Raw genomic sequence first — 25310 nt, 5'->3', positions numbered from 1 at the left:
TTCTGGATCAGCCTAACCTGAATCTTCTACTATCGCTATTTTTCCTGTGATGTGAAATGATATGTTTCTGTGCATCTAAACCACTTTAAATTGGGTTTTCTACTCTTTGGCATTAAACCATGATGCTAGAATTGGAATAAAGTCCTCCTCACACAATGTGTGGACAAAATCTTTAGGATTTTATAATACATGAGTTACAAAATTTTTATGAATGAGAAATTCACTTAAGAGTTTTATTAGAATGTGTGACATATTGCAGCTCTCTCTTCTATTTGGTTTCTCACAGATTATTGATTATAATTCCCTTATTGATAAAGATTATATCCTCTTATTGGTGAAATTCCTTCTCTTCTTCCCTACTGCCTGGAAAAAAGTTAGCTTGACCAGGTGTGGTATCCTCCTGGGCACTGCGGGTGTACAGGATATGGACTAGAAGGAAGCAAACCTGTTGGGAATAAATTTCCTTCACTAAAAAAAGACCAAACCTGAATTCAAGTAATTTAATTGATTCTGATGTTTAATGTGGAAGGATTCTGAACTGGTATGCTGAGCAGCAAGCTGGGCTTCTTTTCAGTTTACCAGGAGGGAAGTGTGCTGCTTGACATGAAAATCACTAGAATGTGGGTTTTATATCCTGTAAATACAGGCTGCTGACAAAAATATAACTCCATTTTTTTTGCATATTCATACATGCTAAGTTGTCTGAATATATACTTTTTTTTTTCTTTTTGCCAAAGGTCATTCTGACTCATTTTTTTTTTTTTAAAGATTTTATTTATTTATTTGACAGAGAGAGATCACAAGCAGGCAGAGAGGCAGGCAGAGAGAGGGGAGGAAGCAGGCTCCTTGCTGAGCAGAGAGCCCGATTCGGGGCTCGATCTCAGGACCCCGAGATCACGACCTGAGCCTAAGGCAGCGGCTTAACCCACTGAGCCACCCAGGCGCCCCGGTCATTCTGACTCTTAATGTTTTTATCTCTGCTATAAAATTCAGCATTAAAAATAAAGTTATTATCCAGAATGGAAATTGAGGTTTTTACATTCTGATTGAAACAGAACCTGCTTTTTGCTAAAAGTTCTCAGCTTTGAGGACTTAATACTTCATTACAGAATATTACTTTTTCCTATTAAGTATCTTGTAATTGTGCTGTCCAGTATTTTAAGAAGGTAAGGGTAGGATAATATGACTTTAAGAGCTTTCTTAGCAAACCAACCCAAATATTACTAGCTTAAAACAGTGCCACTTATTTTGTTTATGAATCTGCAATATGGACTGGGTTCATCTGGGACAGCTTGTTACTTTTCCACTTGGTCTTAGCTAGGGTGACTTGAAGGCCAGGGACTGCAGTCATCTGAAGGCTCATTCATGTGTCTTCTAGTTGATGCTGGAAAAGAGTAAAACAGTAGGAAACTGGCATTCGGTTCCTTGGCCACTTTCTCTGTGTGATCTCTTCAGCATGTTCTTTTAGCAGTAGTTAGACTTCTTTTTATGTAGAATCAGCACTTTGAAAGTTCATGTCCCAAGTGGAGAGAACCAGGCAGAAGCAGTTGTCTTATTTGACCTAGTCCCTAGGTCATACAGTGTACTACCACTATTTTATATATGGTAGAAACACATCATTTAGACTAGCTCATATTCAAGATGTGGTGAATTGGTTTTTTTTTTTTTAAGCTTCTTTGTTTTAATTTGGTATGTTAACATTCCATTATAGTTTACATTTGTTGAATATGGGACTATGTCGCAGCATTTAGCTAGGACTTTGAATGCAATAGGAGTGGAATAAGCCTTGCTTTTAGATGGTCTATGTACTGTACCCTTTTTATTTTTCTTACATCTTTTTTGAGGTATAATTTATATACCTTAAAATTCACTCATTTTAACTAAACAATTGAATTATTTTTAGTGAATTTACAGAGTTGTGCTGACATCAGCACAGTCCAGATTTAGAACATTTTCATCACCATAATAACATTTCTCATGTCCATTTATACTCATCTCTATCCCCAGGCAATTAAAAATCTAGTTTCTGTCTTTCTCGATTTGCTTTTTTGAACTGTTTATATAAGTGGAATCATACATTATATGTTGTTTTGTTTTTGGCTTTTTTCACTTAGCATAATTTTTTTGAAGTTAATTTTGTATCCTGTCAGTACTTTATTCCTTTTTATTGCTGAATAGTATTTCACTGTGTGGACATACCATATATATTCTTTAACTGCTCACCAGTTGATGGACATTTGAGTTGTTTCTCACTACTTGGTTATTATTAATAATGCTGTTATGAACATCAGTGTACAAGTTTTTACATGGACGTATGTTTTTCATTTCTCTTGGGCAGACATCTAGGGGTGAGGTTGCTGGGTTTTCTGGTGAATGTATGTTTAACCTTTTAAGAAAATGCCTGTTTTTCAAAGGAGCTGCACCATCTGTATTCTTACCAGTAGCTTATGAAGATTCTTATTGGAAACATCTTTCTAAAAGTTTTCTGAAGGCATTTTCTGGGTTGAATAAAAGCAGATTTGTGAATGAATTTACTTTGTGGGCAAGTATATCTCTTATCATTTTTAGGGAACAGATGGGGATGTGTGGCTGCTTTCATAAGAATGATGAAATAGGAAAGGAAGAGAAAATAAAGTGGAAGGAAAGAGAGACAGCTCCATTCTCCATCCTTTGAACAATTACTGTTTAATTTTTATTGTTGAAGTTTGTTAATTTAAGGTTTTTTTTTTAATTGAGATAATTGACATCTAAGAGGTATACAACATGATGACTTGATATTTGTATACATTATAAAATGATCATCATAATAAATCTAGTTAACATCCATCCCCTCACATTTAGAATTTTTTCTTAAGAAGTTTAAAGATTTACTCCCTTAGTAACTTCCAACTATACAGTACAGTATTATGAACAGTAGTTGCCATTCTGCACATTACATCCCCGTGACTTACTTTATAACTGGAAATTTGTGCCTTTTGACTCCCCTTTCACCCATTCTTTGCCTCTGGCAACCACCCATCTGTTCTCTGTATCAGTTCTTTTTCTCTTCTTTTCTTTTTTTTTTTTAGAATATTCCACTTACGTGAGATCACCTGGTATTTGCTTTTCTGCTTGACTTATTTCACTTAGCAAAATGCCCTCAGGTTTTATCTACATTGTCACAAATGTCAGGATTTACTTCTTTTCTTATGGCTGAATAATATTCCATTGTGTCTGTGTATATGAATGTATATGTGTGTGTGTGTGTGTGTTATGTCTTTTCTCTCATCGCATCGCATTTTTCTTTGTCCACTCATTGGTCAATGGACACTTAGGTTGTTGCCATATACTGGCTATTGTAAATAATGCTGCAATGAATATGAGAGTGCAGATATCTCTTTGAATTAGTGTTTTTGTTTCCTTTAGATAATCACCTTGGTATTAGATTTCCTGATCTTACGGTATTTCTATTTTTAATTTTTGGGGGAACCTCCAAAATGTTTTCCATAGTGGCTGTATCAGTTTACATTCCTACCAACAGTGCACAGGTGTTCCCTTTTCTCCACATCCTTGCCAACGCTTGTTATTTCTTATCTTTTTGATACTAGCCAATCTAACTGGTGTGAGGTGATATCTTATTGTAGTTTTGATTTGCATTTCCCTGGTGATTAGTGATGTTGTGTGCCTTTGCATGCACCTGTTGGCCACCTGTATTCTTGATTATAATGCCTTACTAAGATCTAAGGTTATCTTCACTTTGTGGCTTATTATACATTTCCATGAGTTTTATGATGGTAAGGATTGTTATTTTTAAATACTACTTTACATGGGAACATTCCTTAAATTCACTTTTTCTTTGTGGCAAGGCTCATTTTATAGAAGATTTGAACTGATTAAAGATATTTTCAAGCACAACAAAGATGTTGTTTGAGAAACTTATGATAATGCTACCTATCACAAAATTGATGTTTCCTTATAAATAAATTCAAGTTGTACATTTTTGGCAGGAATTAAAGCATCTGATGTCATTCTGCTCATTACTGTTTGATGTTTTGCTTATCATGGTGTCTACTACTTTACTCCACTGTGAAGTCTTTGGAATTAGTAAGTTAAGTTCTATGTGAGGGAAGACTAGATATGTAGACATCCTGTTATCAACCTTTTACCTTCTGATTGAATCTGTTAGTGATTCTAACAAGCAGTGTTTTTCATGCCTCTCAGTTAATTTACAGAAAGAAATATTGAGATAATGCTCAATGGGAGAAACATTTAATGATTTTTAGGTTATCTTTACGGGTAATACAAAGATAATGTTTGGTAAATATTAAACATTAGCTTATACCACACAAAATCAAGGATAGAGCTTTGATGCTCTGCTACTCACTGTCATGTTTAGAGCCAGAGTTCTTGACTCTCAGTTCTCTTGCAGGATGTTGGGCACACATTCTGTGTACTCATTTTATGTGTCCTTTTCTCAATTTGTATCCCTGTTCTCTGTTGCTTTATTTCTAACTCCATTTTAGATTTATCTTATCTTACTGTGTTATAGTATCTTCATAAGATATTTGAAGATTCCTTTTAGAACATAATATAAGAGAGATAGAATAAAAGAAACCTTTACATTTAGCCTGTTTTCAGGGCATATAAGTCTGTTCTTGAGGATCAGCTGTTGAGTTTTCAGTGTTTGACAGGCACAAAAATAAAATATGTTAAATAAAATAAAATAAAATATGTTAAATAATGGCTCAGCTCAATTCCTGGGAAGCCATCCTGATTTCCATCTCCTTTTTATTTAATCCTGCACCAATATTTACTGTTTTGAAAACTTTCTTTAATAGTTGTCCTTGTGTCCCCATGAAATTATAACCTTGTTTAGGACAAGGGCTATCCATGCATTATATAGTATTTCCAGGTATTATGTACTTTCATATATATATATATGATTTTATATATATATATAAAATCTGTTGAACACAACTAGCCTTACGTCTTTAGTCTCTAGTAATATGTGATAAGCAATTTACTAATTCAGTTTTTACCAAATTAAATGGAGAGCAAACTTGAGTCTGGCTATTCTTCTGACACTTGTGTTCCTATAATGTAACATGGCAGCAAATCCTAAGTCATTGAGATTTGGTGATCATTCAGATAAATCATTAATGTAAGATAAGTGTCCTTCTTCTTAATAAATCACAGTGACCTGAACATTTTTGTAGTCAATAAAGATGAATATGAATGATTGTGAACATAGCAGTTTTGGAGTTATTCTCTGGTTAATTGAAGTAAACATACTGTAACTTCCACTTGCCAGCTAATCAGAAACACTCTTGACAGAATCTACTGTGAAGAAAATGGAAAGGAGTAACTTGAGGATCTTTGGAATAAAGTCTGGAGGTGGTGCAGAGCAGAAGTACCTTTGCCCAAGGACAGAGTTGATGCCATACTGACCACTACCAGTAAAGAGTGACTGTAAATAGGCAGTGTGTTCAATTTTATGTCAAATAATTGGTTATTCTTAAGTTATAAAGAGAAACCAAGGGCTAGAATGATTTTTCCACACTTCACTCATAAAGATAATATAATGCCAGACATCTCGTCAACTTTTAGATTTGTGATAGAGCCTTAGTTTTTAGTTTGTAGACTATAAGTCAAGTCAAAAGTAGAAATATGAACTAGACTTTAAATTACTTTGTTAAGTTCTGAAGTAACAATGTTAGAAGGGAGTTTTGGAAAAACTTGTGAAAGCGTGTTTTGAGTGTGCTCGTTATACATGATCTGTATAATTTTTCAAAATAGTTAACAAAATAGTATAACAAAGCAGTTGTCCCTTTGTTCTTTGCCTCAAGTCATTAGAGGTCCCTGCTATATTTCTGTCAGTGACAGTATCTTCCTATTACAGGTATTTTCAAAAAGGAGACCAAGTTGGAAAAGGTTCTTCCATTCCTTGAGCATTTCCTTCCATGGAGGCTCAAGACACTGTTCAAGACTTCCCACTTTTGGGATGCCTGGGTGGCTCAGTTGGTTAAGCATCTGTGTTTGGCTGGGGCTGAGCCCTGCATTAGGCTCCTGGCTTAGCAGGGAGCCTGCTGCTTCCTTTGCCTGCTGCTCCCCTTGCTCGTGCTCTCTCTCTTTCACTCTCTCTGATGAGTAAATGAATAAAAAAAATCTTTAGAATCTTAAAAAAAAAAAAAAGACTTCCCACTTTTGAGCACTAATAACCTAAGGGCCTTGATTTTTGCTAAATAAAGTATATAAATAGGAGTTACTTATTTTTATAATGCTAATAATAAACATTTAGTATTTAATTCTGTTTTTAAAACTTTTATAGTGAATTTAGAACTTATCAAGAAGGAAAGTATGACCATGACCATCTCTCTCTCTCTTTTTCTCTCTCTCTTCATGCTGCCACATGGAAAGGTTTAAAAAGGAAGGGTTGAGTTTTTTTAAAGCAGGGTGCTGGTGTATTCATCTTTTAGGGATCTAATATTTTTATGACAAAATTTGTGTAAAGCTATCTCTGAAGTACCTAATTGCTTCTTTATAATGTAGAAATGTTTAAAGTTGTCCCAAAATTTATCTTAAATTATTAATAGATGATCATGGAGTGAGGAGAAACTGAGCTTATTTCAGTTCAATAAGGCACTATATTAGTCTGCTATTAATTGTTTTTGCAATTTTAATTTCTTTGGGCTTTCATCTCTTTAATTCTAGAAGGGACAGGATTAGATATGATTATCTCAGAGCTGCCCAGTAGCTTTAGATTATTTTCTATCTAGTTTAACCTTGGTATTTGAAAAAAAAATAGATTCAATTTGTAGATACACCATGAAGTATAGTCTCTTGACAAATTAAGACACATATAGTTTTGTGTATACATTTACTTTATAGTTAGATGACACTGAATATGATAAGTGGATGTCACATTCAGGTTAATTCTGATACACAAATTCCTTTTCTCTTCCCCCACCCTAGAAGGCAGTTGCTTTAAGTTTGTAAACTTGTCCATCCATGTAGAGTCATAGATAAAAGTGATGAGTATTTGAGTTTATTTGACGGGAAGTTCTTGGCAGTTAATACCAAAGGGTTTTTCCATAGTTCTTTTTATTGTTGCTTTTTGGTTTTTGCAGGAGTTGAGTTCAATTTAGGGGCAGAACTTCCCTTCAACTCTGTGAATATCATTCTTTGCAGTGACAAGTGGCTTTTAAAACCTCAGGAGGTGTAACACTTTTATGAATAGTAATGGCCCATAGTGCAAATGTGACATCTATATAGAATAAAATTTTCATTCCTTTGTCATTATAATCACATTCTGTATTTCTGTGATAGCTAACATAGAATAAAATCTAAATTTCATACCATGATTTTGAAGACCTTATCTTCTCTACCGTCTGCTTTAATTTCAGACATTCCCTGTTGCCTTCACAGGGATTTAGTCATGCCAGGCTTCTTTTATTTTCATCAGCATGTCAAGTATGCTTCTGTCTGTCTTAGAGGGTTTATACTTTCTCTTCTTTCTGCCTGAAACTCTTCCAGATCTCTGAGGAGAGATCAGGGGGTGAGGAGTTATAATTCATGTTTCAGTTCAAGGTGCCTCTCTTCATTGAGCCATTTGTTTACCACCCAATTTTATTAGTATCCCCACTGCCATTATTTTCTGTCACATCAACTTGTTTCGTTTTCTTTGTGATTTCTATCAACTGGTATTATCTTTTTAATTTTTTTGTGCTTATTTGACTTTATGAATTATAAAATAGTGCAGCCTTTGTATTCCACAGTAAATATTTGCTTGAAACCTATTTGATCTACAGGTATCAACTCAGGAATTACGCCTTAATGGTTGAATCCTTTCCAACTAAATCATTGGAAACATCTAGTTTTGGTTTATAAGCAACTGATTTGTGATTAATTTTAAATTCTCACCTGGAAAGTTGTGAAGAATAGTCTATGTGTTGTTTCTGGTTGAACAATAACACTCACTGGGTCTATCAGTACAATATTCACTGGTCATCTATATATGTAAACCAAAAACGGAAGCATTATTACCATGTTATTTTGATATGATCCTGGTCTACAATAAAGTTATCATTTATTAAGGGAGCCTATCCACATTTTGCCACACATGTAGCTCTAGCAGGCAGCTGTGTTTTCACCAACCTAATTATCTCTCTCACCCGACTATCCATGGTGCCCAAAATCCCCACCATTGGATTGCCATGCTGTTTTAAGTGTCCCCAGGGCAAATAGCTTTCATTGTACAAAGAGCAGATTAGCATTTGTCAGTAAATCAGATTTATTGGTTGTTGGGGAGCATGGAGAAAGGTCTTGATGAAAGAAACCATAGAAGCCATAAGATTTTATTGGTGGGCCAAAGAGTTTGGTAATGTTTGGAAATACTTAGAATTCAGGTTTCCTGAAAGCAAAGTTCTTAGTAAGGGGCTCCAGTAAGAGAGAAAAAAGGATGATGGTGCCTGGCCTGAATAAACACACTAGAATAAAGGCCAAACAAAGTTGAATTAGGGCCAACTGAAGTGGTAGTATTTTCTGAAAACAAATTTTATCTTCTTTACAATTTGACCTAGGCTTGCCCTTGCTTTCCCTTTTGGCATAAATGCTCTAATTGTAACACAGTACAATTACAGTAATGTAATTTAGTCCCTGAGTAATATAGATAGTATGCTCCCTGGCTGTTAGGCTCAAAGACCAGTAGAAGCTATGCTTTTTGCTCCTCATTATTTCAAGGGTATTTAGAAGTCTAATTGAAGTTTTGGCACAGGGTAGCAAGGCATCTTCCAGTGATAAGACAGCAGGCCATTGCTTATTCATCTCTAATGAATATTGAGGGATAGTCTGTTTTGCCAAATAGCATTTAGCTTTCCTATTCGCTCTACCCTATCCCCCAGTGCTTATTCAAGATTCATTTCCAAATGGTGAACTAGAGTTGGTAAAGAATAAGAAGTTGCAGAAGTTCATCTCATCCATTCTCCTTTTAAAAGTAGAAATAAAAATTTAATGATGGGATTAAGATTTTGTTTGCATGTATAGTGAAAATCCATAACCTGGCATGCCCTAGAAGGTGGTCTATATTCATTATCTGTTAAAATCTTCATTTTCCTTAAAAGAAACCAGTGTGTGTGTGTGTGTGTGTGTGTCTTAATCTGAAATCCATACATTTCAGTTTTTCTCTTTCTCAGTGGTTTCAAAATACTTTGCAATCAATAATACATGAATGAATGGACTATTGTTTGAGACTGAGGCCAGTATATGAATAGGAAAATGACATTTAGTTTGCATGAATGCAAAGTCCAGCATTGTCCATCTTAATTTTAGTTTGATTTTGAGATTTTCTATTCTATAACTTGTCTTCCAACTCTTTCCCCATGTAGTTGCTCATCCTCACTTCAGCTAATGTGCTTGTATCAAAATATGTTTTTTTGGCCTTAACTGTATGCCTCAGATACTGCTCCAGGCCCTTGGGAATACAAAAATAAAAAAAGAAAAGAAAAGAAAAGAAAGCTGAAGGCATAGGCATTTCCTTAGAAATACTCATAATTTTGCTGGGAAGACAGAATGGCATGGTGTGGCTTACAGAGATCTGTGATCCACTGTCACAGTGATATAATCACAATCCTGGGTCTATCTTACACCGAGAATATTAAGGAAGCCTCACTAAGGGCATGATACTTGGGCTGAAGTTTAAAGGATAAGAGACATTTAGATAGAATGAGGGAACCGGGGAAGGAAAACTAAGGGAAAGGTCACAATGTGAGTTAGACTTTATCAATTGTGTTCTATGGTGAAAGAGAAGACTTGCTACATTGAAGTGGCAGCAAAGAATGTGTGGAGCTAGTGAGGGGTTCTTCTTTAAGGATCGTGGGATACTGGGCTAAGGAAATGTCTTTTGTATTGAAGGTTGTGGAGGGATGATAAAAGCTAGGAAATAACCTACTCTTCTTTTATAGACATTCTGGTAGCTGTATAGAAAATTAGATATGGGTGGGTTGTGAAACTGGGTGCTGATAGGTATGTAAGATGAATGTTCTAATTCTGGAGAGAGGTGATGGGATGCATGCCAAGGCAGTAGGGAGATCATGGATAGGATGTGAAAGTCTGGGGCAATGGGCAGCTGCCAAAATTTGGTGTCATTCACTGAGAGGAGACAAACCGAGATTGGAGAAGGCTGAAACATATCTCAAGAGTTGTTTTTGAGGTGCTTCTGGGAATGGGACAAACACTTGGTTTATAGATAGAGAGTTTAGCAGAAGTATCTGGGCTGCAGATAAGATTTATAAGCCATCGATCACTTCATGGGATATTTGAAGCATCAAACTACCTTAGGTCACCCACAGATAAGGTGTAGAATTTTCTCTTCTCTTGAAATGTAAGATAAAGGTAAGTTTGTTGAGCCTGTCTCTGCCCCTTTTACTGTGCAGGACAGTTCTTGAAAGCTTATTAGGTCAGAATGCCATTGGAGAAGACAACTTAAGATACACCTGAATGCTCTCAGGATGTTATGCTTAGCGGGGGTAAGGTGGAAGCTTCATTACCATTGTGTCTTTATGTTAAGGTGCAAAGTTTTTTTGTTGTTGTTTTTGTAATTTATAGTCCAGTTTTATTATATTCTTGAATTATCTGAAAAGGTGCATTTTCTCATCTAGTATTTTCAGATTAATTAAAATGTCTTAACTTTAGTCATACTCTAGACTATGTTAGGAATTCCTAAAAGCCCAAAGATGGGGACAGGGTGTGATTGTCGGCAAAGTGATGGGAGTTGCTTCTCAGTGTTCTGTGTAGGGATCTGGGTAATGTTGAGATAAGAACTAGGGTTTTACCAGCATCAACACTGTTCTTGCTTATTTAAACTGGGCATCACAGAAGCTGTTTTCTTCTCCACTAAATATACTATCTCTTAGTTTTTTAAGAGAAAGCAAAAGAGAGAGGAGAGAGGTTGTTCCCCATACCTTTTCATAATTTCATATAGGATGACTTAGATCTCCCTCAGCATAGAGTTACTGCTTTGCATTATGTCAGGTTGTACACATCATCATGAATGCCTCAGTCTGAATCCCAGGCTGGCTGCTTCTGTCAGGAGGGGAAGTCATTTCCAAGCTTCCAAGCTTTATTTTCTGGAGAGGAATCATAACCATTCTTTTAGCTAGTTTTATGAATTGAAAGTAATTCATGGCTTGAGGGTAAGACCAAAAGAAGTCAGATGTTAATGATTTATAAAATGATTATATTTTCTGTTGGGACATACTTTTCACAATAAGGAAAAGTGTATATATATATGTGTGTGTATATATACATATATATATATATATATATATTTTTTAAGATTTTATTTATTTATTTGACAGACAGATATCACAAGTAGGCAGAGAAGCAGGCAGAGAGAGAGGAGGAAGCAGTCTCCCTGCTAGGCAGAGAGCCCGATGTGGGGCTCAATCCCAGGACCCTGGGATCATGACCTGAGCCAAAGGCAGAGGCTTTAACCCACTGAGCCACCCAGGCACCCCAGTATATGTATTTTTAATGTTTTTTTGTCATGTGTTGTAAAGAAAATTTCTCTAGTATTGACACATCACTGTTACTGCACATGATACAAGACCTCACATAAAAGGTTGAAAGAGCTTCTTTAGTTCATTGGGTAAGAAAACTTTTTGACAGCTATACAGTGTGGAAAACTGGCCCAGGATTTATGACCAGATCTGGTTTTGGAAAAGACCAGGCATAAGATTTAGAACATATGGAATTTATTTGGGAAGTAATTCTTAGCTATGACTAAGAGCCTATGTTCAAATGCCTGGGAAAGTTTAAAAGAAAATGTTTGCAAAATAAATCATACCTCTTGTTTGCTAAATTGTGGGACTTTGATAACTTTGGGGTACTCTTGGACTTTTGTAATTATGTATTAAAGCCCTGAAGTTTTCTCTTTTAATTATTTTTTCTTGGTTTTATTTTTTTTAATTTTTTTTTTTTAAGATTTTATTTATCTGACAGAGAGAGATCACAAGTGGGCAGACAGGCAAGCAGAGAGAGAGAGAGGAGGAAGCAGGCTCCCCGCAGAGCAGAGAGCCCAATGTGGGACTCGATCCCAGGACCCTGAGATCATGACCTGAGCTGAAGGCAGAGGCTCAACCACTGAGCCACCCAGGTGCCCCTCTTGGTTTTATTTTAACACTGTGATTCAATTTGTTGGTTCATTCAATTAAGGAATTATTTATTTCAAAAGATTTTCTCTTCCTCTTAGCCCCCAGAGACCTTAAAATACTCACATTCAAGCAGTTACTACCAGTTTAGTTTATAGGAAAAAAACACTGAATGTGTGTGTATTAGCTTCTGGTGGTTTTTTTTTTTTTTTTTTTTTTTCTTAACTGTACAAGTTCCAGCTACGGTGTTTACTGTGTTTGTTTATATCAAGATAGTACATGACACAAACATCCTAAGTAAGTGTTGTACCAGGAAACTGAAGTAAGAAAAAGCAATATAGTATGATTATATTTCTGAACGAATACCCATTTTTCTAATTTCCTAAACTTTTACTGGTAGAATTATGTGGGAGAAATGTTCCTATTTTAAGCTAAAAATTCCTCATATTCCCTGTGTCCATACTGCTTCTCACATCACCATTACATTATTACAACTAAGCATTTCTTAAGCCAAGAAAAATCATTATTACTCACCTCAGCCTGAGTTTTATCACACATATAAATATGGCATCAGCACAATAGTGAAACTGGAGATGCAATAAAAGTCTATAACATTTTTCAAAGAAGATGAGTAATAGAGAAAATAATATATCTACCTCATCCTATATGAGTTTAGAAATTAGAAAATAGGAAAGTAATCTCATCCCTAATTCTGCAGGTCATTTGTTTTCTTTGGTTTTTATTTTATGATAGCCATACTCACAAGCAACTTGTGGGGGCAAGTCTTACTTTTGGTCCTGTAGTATATTCTTTATTATCAGACAGTGGTCTGATGAGGTTTGACAGAGTAGTTAGGCGTATGGACACTGGAGTCAGAATGCTGGAGTTCATGTTGTAGCTCTGCTACCAACTATTTGTGTGTGACCTTGGGCAAATTAGCCTCTTTGGGTCTCAGTTTCCTTATCTGTAAAATAGGAAGAATAATAGTAACTTTTTCATAAATCTATTGTAAGAACTGAAGGAGAATTCTCTTGGACCATATAGTAAGTGTTCAGTAATTATTGTTATATGTATACTCTAGAATCTGTTTCCTCATTTACCTGATGGGAGTGACCTGTGCACTTTTCTCTTCAGGCTTTTAGGCCTATTAGTCTATAACATACTCCCCTACCCCAAACCCCTTTCCTGGTTCCCAGCTAAGATCCTGTAGAGCCATGTTTTTCTGTTTTGAGTTTTCCATTCAGTACAGTAGTGAAATCAACCTTAAGGAAGAAGGAGTAGGGAGAATTTGGAGGGTGACTTGCATCTCTTTTTTGAGGAGTTACTGCTCTTTCCCTTTTAGCCTATATAGCCATTTGTAGGATAACAGTCTGTCCTTCAAAGTTTTGATTTGAAATAAAATAGTGCCTACTTCTTTTCCCCTGCAAAATCAGCTTATAAGTAAAGAAACTTGTGTGAAAAAAAAAAATCATTGTAAATCAATAGTTGTTTTTTTTTTGTGACTGAGTCTTTTTCTAAAGATACCAGTGAGTTCAGTTTCTTATTGCTACTTAAATAGATATTGATTGCTACTTATGTTATACAGCATATATCACTACATATTATAGAAATACTAATTATCGAAAATAGTTTGTTGCCATCCTCAGTAATATGATGAGAAACAGTATTTGCTACTGTAACTTACTGCAGGTGCCCATTATGACTGTCAGAAATAACTTTATTTAATTTAGCAATGGTCGTGTTGAGTTTCCACTGGGCAAGGGATTTTTGCTAGACAGTGATTATTAAAAAAAATCAGTAAGACATTATCTCCACTTTTCCAGGAAGAGAAAGATAACTGTGTCTATGTTTATATAACATATGCAGTATAAATACTGTCAGTCTTATTAGTAAGAGATAATTATAACCAACATCTGTGATCATTCCTTCACTGTGGAGATTCAGTCTCAGGATCATTCTCAACCCAGCACCACAGAAACCTGCTATCACTCAGATAGATTTGGAAGCTAAAACTGTTTATTATCAGTGCTATTTTAGAAGTTTGTTTAAGGTATTGTTATTGAAGCCCAGAAATTCAAAAGCCTTGCTCTGCATCAAAAAGCTTAAGTGTGAAGAAGTACAAATGAGTTTAATCTCTTGGGTGTTGGGAAAGACATACTGAATTGGAAATGTTATAAGCCCACAGGTACACAGGTACACAGGTTTGAAAGAGGTACTTTAAAAAGTAGATGGAAGGAGTCTTGTGTAGATACCACTCTTTCCCACTGTTTGTAGTTTAATATTGGTGTCTTCCAAATATTGTTCTAAGCATTGATGTGCTGGAAAAGGTTAACTGCCAGCAATTAGGGGTGCGTGAGTGTGTGTGTGTGCGCGCGCATGCATGTGTAGGTGTACATAACCCTGATTTGTAATGCTTATTGATTTCCATGGTGTAAATACTTCCACATTAGCTGACTTCAACCCCACATCATTGAATGAATACAGAGATATACATAGTGTTTTCCTAGAGCCACTGTGAGCTTGCTCCTGCCCATCACTAGCCCCCAATCTCTCTTCTTATACTTTCTCTATCACTCCCTGTATTAATTTAGTCTCTGCTTTGCTTATATGCTTTTCTATCCTGCCTAATTCCTTCCTCCTTTCTCTTTTCTCCTTTCCATTCCTTTCCCATTATTGCAAAATTGGAATAAGCAATTTAAGAAATTGAATATACACTGGGGTATCTTAAGTCTTTCTTAAGGTTTTGACAATCTGCCATTACAGAAATACTGAGCAATTGTGATTAAAATAAATTAACACTCAGCTCCTAAGATGTAATTGCTGTAAAATAACTGTGACTCTGGGAATTTACTTAATGAATTTTCATTTCTTTTATAAACTCACAACAACTATTAGAAGCTTGCTTAGATTCACAAATGAAGAATTTAAAACAAATGAATGGTTTCAGTTTCTCTCTCCAAGATATTTTTAGTAGAGAATACTGAGAGGGGTAGAGAAATATTAGCAGAAGAAATAGCAATAACAGCAGGGTGGGGAGGAGATAAACATTGAATTACATAAATTATCACCTTGTTGAAGCTCCTCCCCAACATGAAGCCACTTTGACTAGGGGGTAAAACCAGGGGGTGGGGGTGGGGGGGTGGAGTCTTGAGGCCCCAATTGACTCAGCTCAAGATATACTGTGTTTTTGATATTTAAGGTGGGGAGAAGGGAGAAGGTATATTTTCATCAGCATAAGGACATCAGGACATGGGACAGCTGTGTTAAAGGAAAGTCATTGGCCATCTCCTACAGGGTTAACAAACAGATGCATCATTGGATACTATTGGCAATACCACAGATGTATACATTTTCAATAGATCCCAGGATTTCCTGAGAATTCCAAAGGCAGAGGACTGGCTGAAGTAACCTCATCAGTAATTTTGCAGAATGTTTTTACCCAGTGAAATTTAGGAGTGATTATTTAACCCAGTGAAACAACTGAGGTTGCAGCATTTCTTATATTACTTGTGTACTCACAGGTAGATTGAACTTCAGTATCTGATTTGTGTGACCTTTGAGGAGAGGTAATGCAGCCATATATTCCATAAAAGTGCATTCCCTAAATGCATGCTTTCTGGTCAAAATCAAAAGAAAAGTATTTGTTATGATGAATGTATGATGTATGTGTAGGATATTTAGAGTATTTAAGTAGCTTGTAAGATATCAATTCCACTTTGACCTTCACATGTCTACTTTTTTATAGCTGAAAACAGTTTGGCCTTCTTTTTGCTGATTTTTTTTCAGTCTACTTTATCTTAGAATTATAAATGTTCAAGTAGTAATCAGGATGATAATAAGTGGACAGAGGTTTTGAGCAGACAGTATGTTATGGTTATATCTCCTATTTAAAATGTTTTCCACAATGCTTGAATTCTTTAAAATATTCTTAGTGTAATCTCCCATTAGAGATTGCTGGGTAAAAGGGAATGATGCAAAAGTAGTTTAAGAGCAACAAAAACCCAAGAAAAAGAACTTTCCTTTCTTGTTGAAATAACTTAATATTTAGAGAGTTTCAGTGGTACAACCTAGAGTTATGATATCATTAGATTGCACTGGATTACATGAAATTTTGCAATTTACCCTTCTCTTCCACTTTCTTAGCTAGATTCTATGAAAATGGTCAATTCTTTATTGGATGAATGCTTTTCTACTCCCTCATCTTATGAGTGTAGATGGCTTTGTTAAAAATAGTAAACTTTAATTTGAGTTATTTGGGATAGTTAATAAGTTCTAGAAGTAGAGAGGAGTCTTTGCTGTTTACCCTAGATAAACACTCTGTTCCATTTAAGAGTCTTGACATTCAGTATATGCTGATGAGATTTCACTCTTATACTAGCACTACAGTAGCAACTTCCCATTTCATTTAAAAAATATACATATATGCATTATAATTGACCTACACAAAAGAATGAATTTAAAAGGAAGCAAGTAAAAATTTATACTAATAAACTTATGATCATTATACATAAAATATAAAATTTAATCTTTGTAAATAAACATATTATCATCCTTAAACATAAAGGGAAACAGACTTGGAAAGTTTGAATAACTTGACCAAGATTGTACAGTTGTCAGGGTATAAACCAAGAATTAAACAGAAACTAGTGCACTCTCCTGAAGAGTGTACTACTTCCTGTCTTTTGATGTAAGGGACAATTCATAAAGCATCATTCGCCAAAAATTTAAATTTCTTTACCTGTATATTTCAATAAGAAAAATATAATTACTGGTAAAAGTAAAGAAAATATGAAAGTAATATTAAATTTAAATGAGTGTTGGATCTAAACAGATGAGGTCCAATGAGGTGGGGTTCATAATGGAATACTGCTTAATAAGCAGAATCAAAACATTCAGTACTGAAGTAGCAAGTGACGTTCAGGTTGAAATTAAATGTATTACAGTGGTACCCAGCTAACCTTACATAGCACTTTTTAAAAAAAAGGTGAAGATATAGTTTTTCAGAGTAATTTGCTTACATTGAAGGATATAAAGTAAAGCCTTTAGTCTTTGACTTTGTATCACTTATTAAATGAAGGTCTTATTTGTATATCCATCCTTTACACCTTTTGTGAGTTTGGCTTTTGAGTTCTAGTTTAGAAGAGCTGTGGGCTTACTGATGCAAGAGAAGGACTGTCTCTCCTTTTTTTTTTTTTTTTTTTTTTTTTTTAAAGATTTTATTTACTTGAGAGACAGAGTGAGCAAGAGAATACAGGAGCAGAGGCAGAAGGAAAGGGAGAAGCAGACTTCCTGGCTCAGCAGGGAGCCTGACACTGGGCTCAATCCCTGGACTCTAGGATCATGACCTGAGCTGAAGACAGGTACTTAACTAACTGAGCCAACCAGGCACCCCAGGACTGTCTCTTGTATAGCTGTGAAGAGTAAGGAGTGAACCTCAGGCTAGCCTTAGACCACTTGTCAGAATTTCATCCTGAGATGCTGTTTGGGAGGGAGGAACAGGACAGAATTTGGAAGAAGGCAGAAGGGAGATACTTGCCAATAATCCCAAATAGGACTGTGTCTAATTTTCCTGGTTGCAAATACTAACAGGAAAACAATCCATTCTTATCTCAGACTGCTTATAGGTATCTTGTGAATTAAATGTGTTTCGTCTACTCATGAAATACCTTTGTGATCTTTATTCTGTGTTCAGATTGGCTATATAAGTATCTCAACAGGAAGTTATTTGTGCAATGAGCTACACCATCCAGGTTTTATTTCAGTAAATAGCATCATCTGTTGTGGCCTTCTCAAGCAGTTGCTTTAGCGAGTACCACAGAATATTATTAAATCTTCTTTTCAAATTTTTGAGTGTTTTGGTACTTTGAAAGTTTGAGGTAGAAAATTACAGTCTTCTATCCTAATATTATTGAGTAGGTTAAGGTTAATAGGATACTATATTCACTGACTAGTGATGGGCTGTGATGGTACCAACCATGCTGGATTTTAACCAGAACCTGGAAAGGGGAGAATAAGTAAAAGTGCAAGAATTACCCTTCAGATTTGTTTTATTCCATTGCTGCTCATTTTGTTGGTTCTGAGCAGTGAAAAGCAGGTGTTAAAAATAGGAATTTTGTGGGGCGCCTGGGTAGCTCAGTTGGTTAAGCGGTTGCCTTGGGCTCAGGTTGTGATCCCAAGGTCCTGGAATCCAGCCCCACATCAGGCTCCTTGCTTAGTGGGGAGTCGGCTTCTCCCTCTGCCTGATGCTCCGCCTACTCGTGCGCTCTCTCTCTCTCTCTCTCTCTCTCTCTCTGTGTCAAATAAATAAATAATATCTTTTAAAAAATTGGAATTTTTTAAAAAGATGTATTTATTTGAGAGAGAAAGAGAGCACACACCTGTGCAAGCAGGAAAGGAGCAGAGGGAGAGGGAGAGAAGCAGATTTCCTGGTGAGTGCAGAGCCCAATGTGGGACTTGATCTCAGGACCCTGAGATCATGACCCCAGCTAAAATCAAGAGTCTGCTGCATAACCAAATCACCCAGGTGCCCCCAAATAAGAATTTCTTTGATTTTTGAAATTTTTAGAAAAGATTTTATTATTTGATGGGTAGAAATTGAGTGAACACAAGTAGGGGGAGCAGAATGCAGAGGGAAAGGTGAGAAGCCAGCTCCCCACTGAGCAGGAAGCCCAATTTAGGGCTGGGGACCCCATCCCAGGACCCTGGGATCATGACCTGCTCTGAAGGCAGACATTTAATGACTGAGCCACCCAGGTGTCCCACAAAATAGGAATATTTAATAAAAATAGGGTAGCACTTAAAAATCCATGGTCTATAGAAAATTATAATTCATGTATACTTGGACATACACACACACAAAAAACTCCAAATGTATTCAGAGAATTATTCATCTGGTCACATAAAAACTTTTCTAATTATTACTTGTGAGTGACTTATGAGCACTCCCTGGTGGCTCTTTGTTAGAACCACTTGAAACAGCAGAAGAAAAGGTAAGTGAAAACTTAATTGTCTGGCTTTGTGTAAGTAACACTGCACCCACAGTTCAAGTGTATTTACTCAGTAAATGCAGTATTGTAAAATATTATCCAATATCATATTCGCTTCTCTGCTACAGATAATAAGTGAAATACCAGATAATTTGATTTTTAAAATGGATCGATATCTATAAAAATAGGTTTGTTGTACCTAGAATTTAGAATTACAGATGGTTAAGAATTGTAAGATAGTAAGTAAGTAAGTAATTGTTAGAAAATAAGATCTTATTTACTGAAATAAGACCTTTTTAAGATTTTACATTATTAGTATCTAGGGAGAATATTAAAATTGGTTTTGTATTTTTCCTAAAGCCTCTTAGAAAGTTCATGCAAAGTAACACATTCCACAAGTATTACGGGATCTTGAATCTCGTAATCTGTGACTTGACACTCCCCTGCCAGCTCTCTGCCCCCCAACCTGAAATTACCTTCTGGAAGAAGTTTCATCAAGCCTCTTGTGTAAATCTGGGGACAAAGAGTTCCATGTGAGCCAAAATTTCATTTCTCTAGATTTTTTTTTTAGGCCTTATGAAAGTAAAGTCACCAGAGTTGTACCGTGATTCACATTTAATTATAGTTTTCCACCATTTTGTATGTCATTTTTCTTTATTATACAGTAGCAACAATCATTCTTTTAAAACTGCTAAAAATTTTAAACACCTTTAATTTACACTTGGATTACTTCAGAGTTGAAAACTTTTATCCGTGTGATTGACAAGTTTGTGTGGATGAAAAGCGTGTGTTCCCTGGGGAATGTACAAAGATAAGGGTCAGAAGCAGCGGAATTGGGTTGTAAATCTCCATTCTACCGTTTGAAGAGTGTTGTTGGCATTTCCATTTTGACGTCCTGAGTTTAGATTCACATGTTGTGAACAGCGGTTCATTGCACAAACGCATGATATTCGGGATGTAAAAACCACATATATGTGGCACTGGCTTATGGAAAAAAATAAGTTCCTGTTTCTCTATTATCTATCGAGTAGATCAGTACTGTTCTGTTAAATTAATTTCAATTCAGTTTCTACTTTGAAGAACTACACTTTAAACCATGGGAAATTTAAGACTGAACACATAGGAGACATTGTAAGTTCTGCGAAGAAGGAAACATTTTTCGAAAGGCTGCCATATGTCAAATTTATGCTTGTTATTTTAAAAATATGTATATCTCTCCTTTCATTATTATTAACACTTTAAGAGGTATAGGGATGAAGACACTGAGACTTAGAAGTTTTGATGCTGAAATTAAAATGGAACTGGGTCTAACTTTAACACTCATGTGCTTAAAACATTCTGGATGATTTTTGGATTTTGAACTTTATTGCTTATATAAAATCAGTTTTATTCTTGATGTTTTGATGAGTTTAGCAGAGTACGTGCCACATAGTAAACACTCAACAAATCATATCTTTTGATGTCTCTATCTCTATCTTTTCTCCCCTTTTCTGTTTAGTACCTCTGAAACTTATTTTTTTTTAATTCCTTCGGTTTCACATTAATAGAATGAGAGTAGGAGAAAGAAAGAGGAGAAAAATGAACAAATCTAAAAACAAAAGAAAAAAAGTGAAGAAATATGGGCAAATTGGGTTAAGAAATAATAATTGCCCCCAAGGGTGGTTGTTATTTCACATCTCCTGTGTTGTATCCTCAGGTTTTGTTTTATTCCCAGGTCATATTTACATATGGCAGAGACTGAAACCATTGGATAGGAATGTGGCACCAGTGTCTTAGTATACGGATTTATCCTTTAGGTCCCTTTCCTAATCCTTCTCTCCCCAATAATATGTTTCATTCATATTGATTAACTCTGTTATTTTGAGATGGCATATTCCGCCAAAATACTTGAGTCTTCCCCTGGCATTGAACATAATAGATCCAAAGTGAAATTCATTATTTTTATTCTTTCTCCAACAAACAGACTCTTTACCTTATTTACTCTAGTTCTTAATGTGATGCCAGAGTTCCAATGCTTGAGGCAAAACTTCTTAATGTGCCCTTTGATTCCTCTCCCTCTGGACCCTTTTCTGTTTCTGAGAAAACTTGCAGTTCCCTGTTAGCAGTTTGTTAACACTGTAGGAACCTGATCCTAGTACCTTATTGTTTCAAACTTGAGTTCCACTCCCAGCTATTCACCTGGCACATCTTGTCTTCATCTCTTCCTTCTCAAACTATCCCACATATTACTGATTTCCTAGAACAGGTTTTTACAACATGAATTTTCTGTTTAGAAGCCAGCAGGGATTCTATGTTCAGGCTGTTCTTCCTAGATTATGGGTATCTTTTCCTTATTCCAACTGAGTTTTCTATTAAAAATGTATGTGTGTGTGTGTGTGTGTGTATACACACATGCACACTTTTCTCCAGCTAGATAATGTTCTTGTTAGTTGATAATAATGTATTAATTCTATGGATCATATTATGTACCAGAACTGTTTGATATGCATCATATTCATTCTGTATTCCCATTTTTCAAAAGTTAACTGAGGGCCTGTAACTAGGTCAATGTACTCACAGTCATGATTGACTCTTAATGATTGTTTAATAAATGCTTTATTTTTCTGTACTGCACTCTCCCTTCCCTCATATCAGGCTTAGTTCTGCCCCTTTGCCTTTATTCATGGTGTTCCCTGTTTCTAGAATTTTTTTATCTTTTCAGTTCTTTATTTAGTTCTCAAGGATCTTTTCTGTTTTCAAAATCCTGATGTATTCATGTATTCATAAGGAGTTCTCCATAGTTTATCATGTAGAACTAATCAGTTTTGTCTTTCAATTTTTCCAAAAATTTTAGCAGTGTTTTAAGAGCATTAAATACTTGTTGAATGAATAAAATTTTCCTCTCTGCTCAAATAGACATTAAATTTCTGGAAGGTTTAGTCCATGCCTTAGTTTTTTCACTTTACATAGACCTCAGCAGTATGCTTGGCAGTACATAAGTACCTAGTGATTGGATATGGGAGAGTCCAGGCCATCTGTCTTTCAGGACTTTTATGGGAAAGTACTTTCTCATAATGTGCACATAGACTTCAACCAAAGAGTAATACTATAGATTCAGATACAGAAGTGTATTCAGTACATAAATACAGAATGAGATTAATTATCTGTGTCAGTTTGGAACTATTAAAAGCTATAAATTTTGAAGACTTACTATGTTAAGACACTGAGCTAAGTGTTTTATATTCCTTATCTTAGTCCTTAGAACCAAGTTAAGTTGCGGGGTAGGTGTTGCAGCCGATGCTGAGAATGGTTAAACAGCAGCTTATAACAACAGGCCCCAGTTTAAACCCAGGTATTCTTTTTTTCTTTTTTAAAGATTATTTATTTATTTATTTGTCAGAGAGAGAGAGGGAGAGAGAGCAAGCACAGGCAGACAGAATGGCAGGCAGAGGCAGAGGGAGAAGCAGGCTCCCTGATGAGCAAGGAGCCCGATGTGGGACTCGATCCCAGGACGCTGGGATCATGATCTGAGCCGAAGGCTGCTGCTTAACCAACTGAGCCACCCAGGTGTCCCAAAACCCAGGTATTCTTGATTTTAAATTTATGTGCTTGTGCTGTATATTGCATATCATCTAATTCAGCACCCTTATTGTTGCTGTTTTCACCACTTGAGAAATATCTCCCTGTTTAAGTTCACTGACTTTAAATATATTAGATCATGCTTGTTTCTAGCATAACATAAACCTTCAGTAAATACTAGCCTTTATTATCATTTTTCAAAATTACACATAAGTGTTCATGACACTTTCACCTTATGCCAACTTCAGTTTAAAAGCAGATGTGTGTGTGTGTGTGTGTGTGTGTGTGTTTGTGTATGTACATGTGTGTTTATGTATTTGGGGTTTTATGAGGGTAAAGAAGATTTAGAGCATGACAATTAAAAGTGAGCTACTTTGCTACTTTCCAGTCATTTCTCTCTAGAAAGATGCCTGCAGTGTGTCTGGAGGAATGCCTGTCTGAGCTCACAACTGTGATGTTGTCAGAGGTATCTACAGTTTGTTGTTGATGTCTTAGAAAGGGTTTTGAGTATTGATCTACTTTGTATGTCTTTTCTTTAATTATTTAATTGTTTGTTTGTTCGTTTGTTTATCAGAGAAAGAGAGAGAGAGAGCACAAGCAGGTGGAATGACTGGCAGAGGGAGGAGGAAAAGCAGGCTCCTGCTGAGCAAGGAGCCCCTTGTGGGACTCAATCCCAGGACCCTGAGATTATGACCCAAGCAGAAGGCAGATGCTTAACCAACTGAGCCACCCAGGCGTCCCTTCTTATGTCTTTATACAGGGAGTTTAAGTCTTCTTTTCAGTATCTGCCATATTATTTTTTTACGAATTAGAGAATGCTATCATCAAAGGCACTAACACACTAGTTTTTATTTTTGTGTATATTATCTTTGTGGACTTAGATATGGAATTTGAGAAATAAAACTTGACTAGAGAATAAGAAGTTCAGTGAAATTAAGTCAAAGTAAAACACTTGCATTGAAATTTTAGAATTTTGGTATAATTTTAGACTTAGAGTAAAGTTGTAAGAATGATGTAAGGAACTCCTGTATATACTTTAACCTATTTTAAAATAGAGTTACATATTTTAAAAATAGGGTTTTATTTTTATTTTATTTTATTTATTTTTTTTAAAAAGATTTTATTTATTTATTTGACAGACAGAGATCACAGGTAGGCAGAGAGGCAGGCAGAGAGAGGAAGGGAAGCAGGCTCCCTGCTGAGCAGAGAGCCTGATGTGGGGGTCGATCCCAGGACCCTGGGATCATGACCTGAGCCGAAGGCAGAGGCTTTAACCCGCTGAGCCACCCAGGCGCCCCTAGGGTTTTATTTTTAAATGTGTGTGGAGATTCCTTAAGAAATTAACAATAGAGCTTTCCTATGACCCTGCAATTGCACTTTTGGATATTTACCCCAAAGATACAGATGTAGTGAAAAGAAGGGCCATCTGTACCCCAATGTTCATAGCAGCAATGGCCACAGTCGCCAAACTATGGAAAGAACCAAGATGCCCTTCAACAGACGAATGGATGAAGAAGATGTGGTCCATATACACTATGGAGTACTATGCCTCCATCAGAAAGGATGAATACCCAACTTTTACATCAACATGGACAGGACTGGAAGAGATTATGCTGAGTGAAATAAGTCACGCAGAGAGAGTCGATTATGATATGGTTTCACTTACTTGTGGAGCATAAGGAATAACAATGGAGGACATGGGGGAGATGGAGAGGAGAATTGAATTGGAGGAAGTTGGAGGGGGAGATGAACCATGAAAGACTGTGGACTCTGAGAAATAAACAGGGTTTTGGAGGGGAGGAGGGTGGGGGGTTTGGGTGAGCCTAGTGGTGGGTATTATGGAGGGCACGTATTGCATGGAGCACTGGGTGTGGTGCATAAACAATGAATTCTGGAACACTGAAAAGAAATTTAAAAAAAGATTTCTCTTCATCTTAGCATTTGCTTATTATATAATAGATCATATTATCACAGTGGTAAATTATAAATTTTGTTTGTTAACTATAACTGTCCCTTTAGCCTCATTGAGATATCAAGGACATATAATATTATGTAAGTTTAAAGTGTGCAGGTTGACTTAATACATGTATATATTACAAACTGATTACCATCAGGCAATAGCTAACTCCTCCATTCTGTCACATAATTACCATTTTTCGTGTTTGTGTTGAGAACATTTAAGATTCTGTGTTTAATTTTAATACTTTGTAAAGGTTTTTTCAATTGAAGATTTCTTCCCAGCATACTGTTTTTCTTAGAAATGTATATCTCGGGCCGCCTGGGTGGCTCAGCGGGTTAAAGCCTCTGCCTTCGGCTCAGGTCATGATCCCAGGGTCCTGGCATCGAGCCCCACATCAGGCTCTCTGCTCAGCAGGGAGCCTGCTTCCTCTCTCTCTCTCTCTCTCTCTGCCTGCCTCTCTGCCTACTTGTAATCTCTGTCAAATAAATAAATAAAATCTTTCAAAAAAAAAAAAAAAAGAAATGTATATCTCTTGCATTCAGTACCTGGTTCCTACACTGAAAACTCCTTCTTCACAATATTCTCACATATCCAAATTAAAATATTTATCTTTCTTAAAGTGGTAGTAAATCCCAGTTTGGAGTTTGGGGCTAAAATACTGTTCATTGAAATGAAATCAGG

General features: G+C 36.0%; 1 protein-coding gene across 4 annotated transcripts in view; it reads left to right on the top strand.

Annotated features, from left to right (window-relative positions):
• Window positions 1-25310, top strand: part of ARHGAP42 (Rho GTPase activating protein 42) — a 299718-nt gene that overhangs the window by 128774 nt on the left and 145634 nt on the right. The gene's annotated exons all lie outside the window — the stretch shown is intronic.

The sequence above is a fragment of the Lutra lutra genome, chromosome 10, assembly GCF_902655055.1.
Source record: "Lutra lutra chromosome 10, mLutLut1.2, whole genome shotgun sequence".
In the NCBI taxonomy this organism is placed as follows: Eukaryota; Metazoa; Chordata; class Mammalia; order Carnivora; family Mustelidae; genus Lutra; species Lutra lutra.
This window is presented reverse-complemented; position numbering and strand designations above follow the sequence as displayed.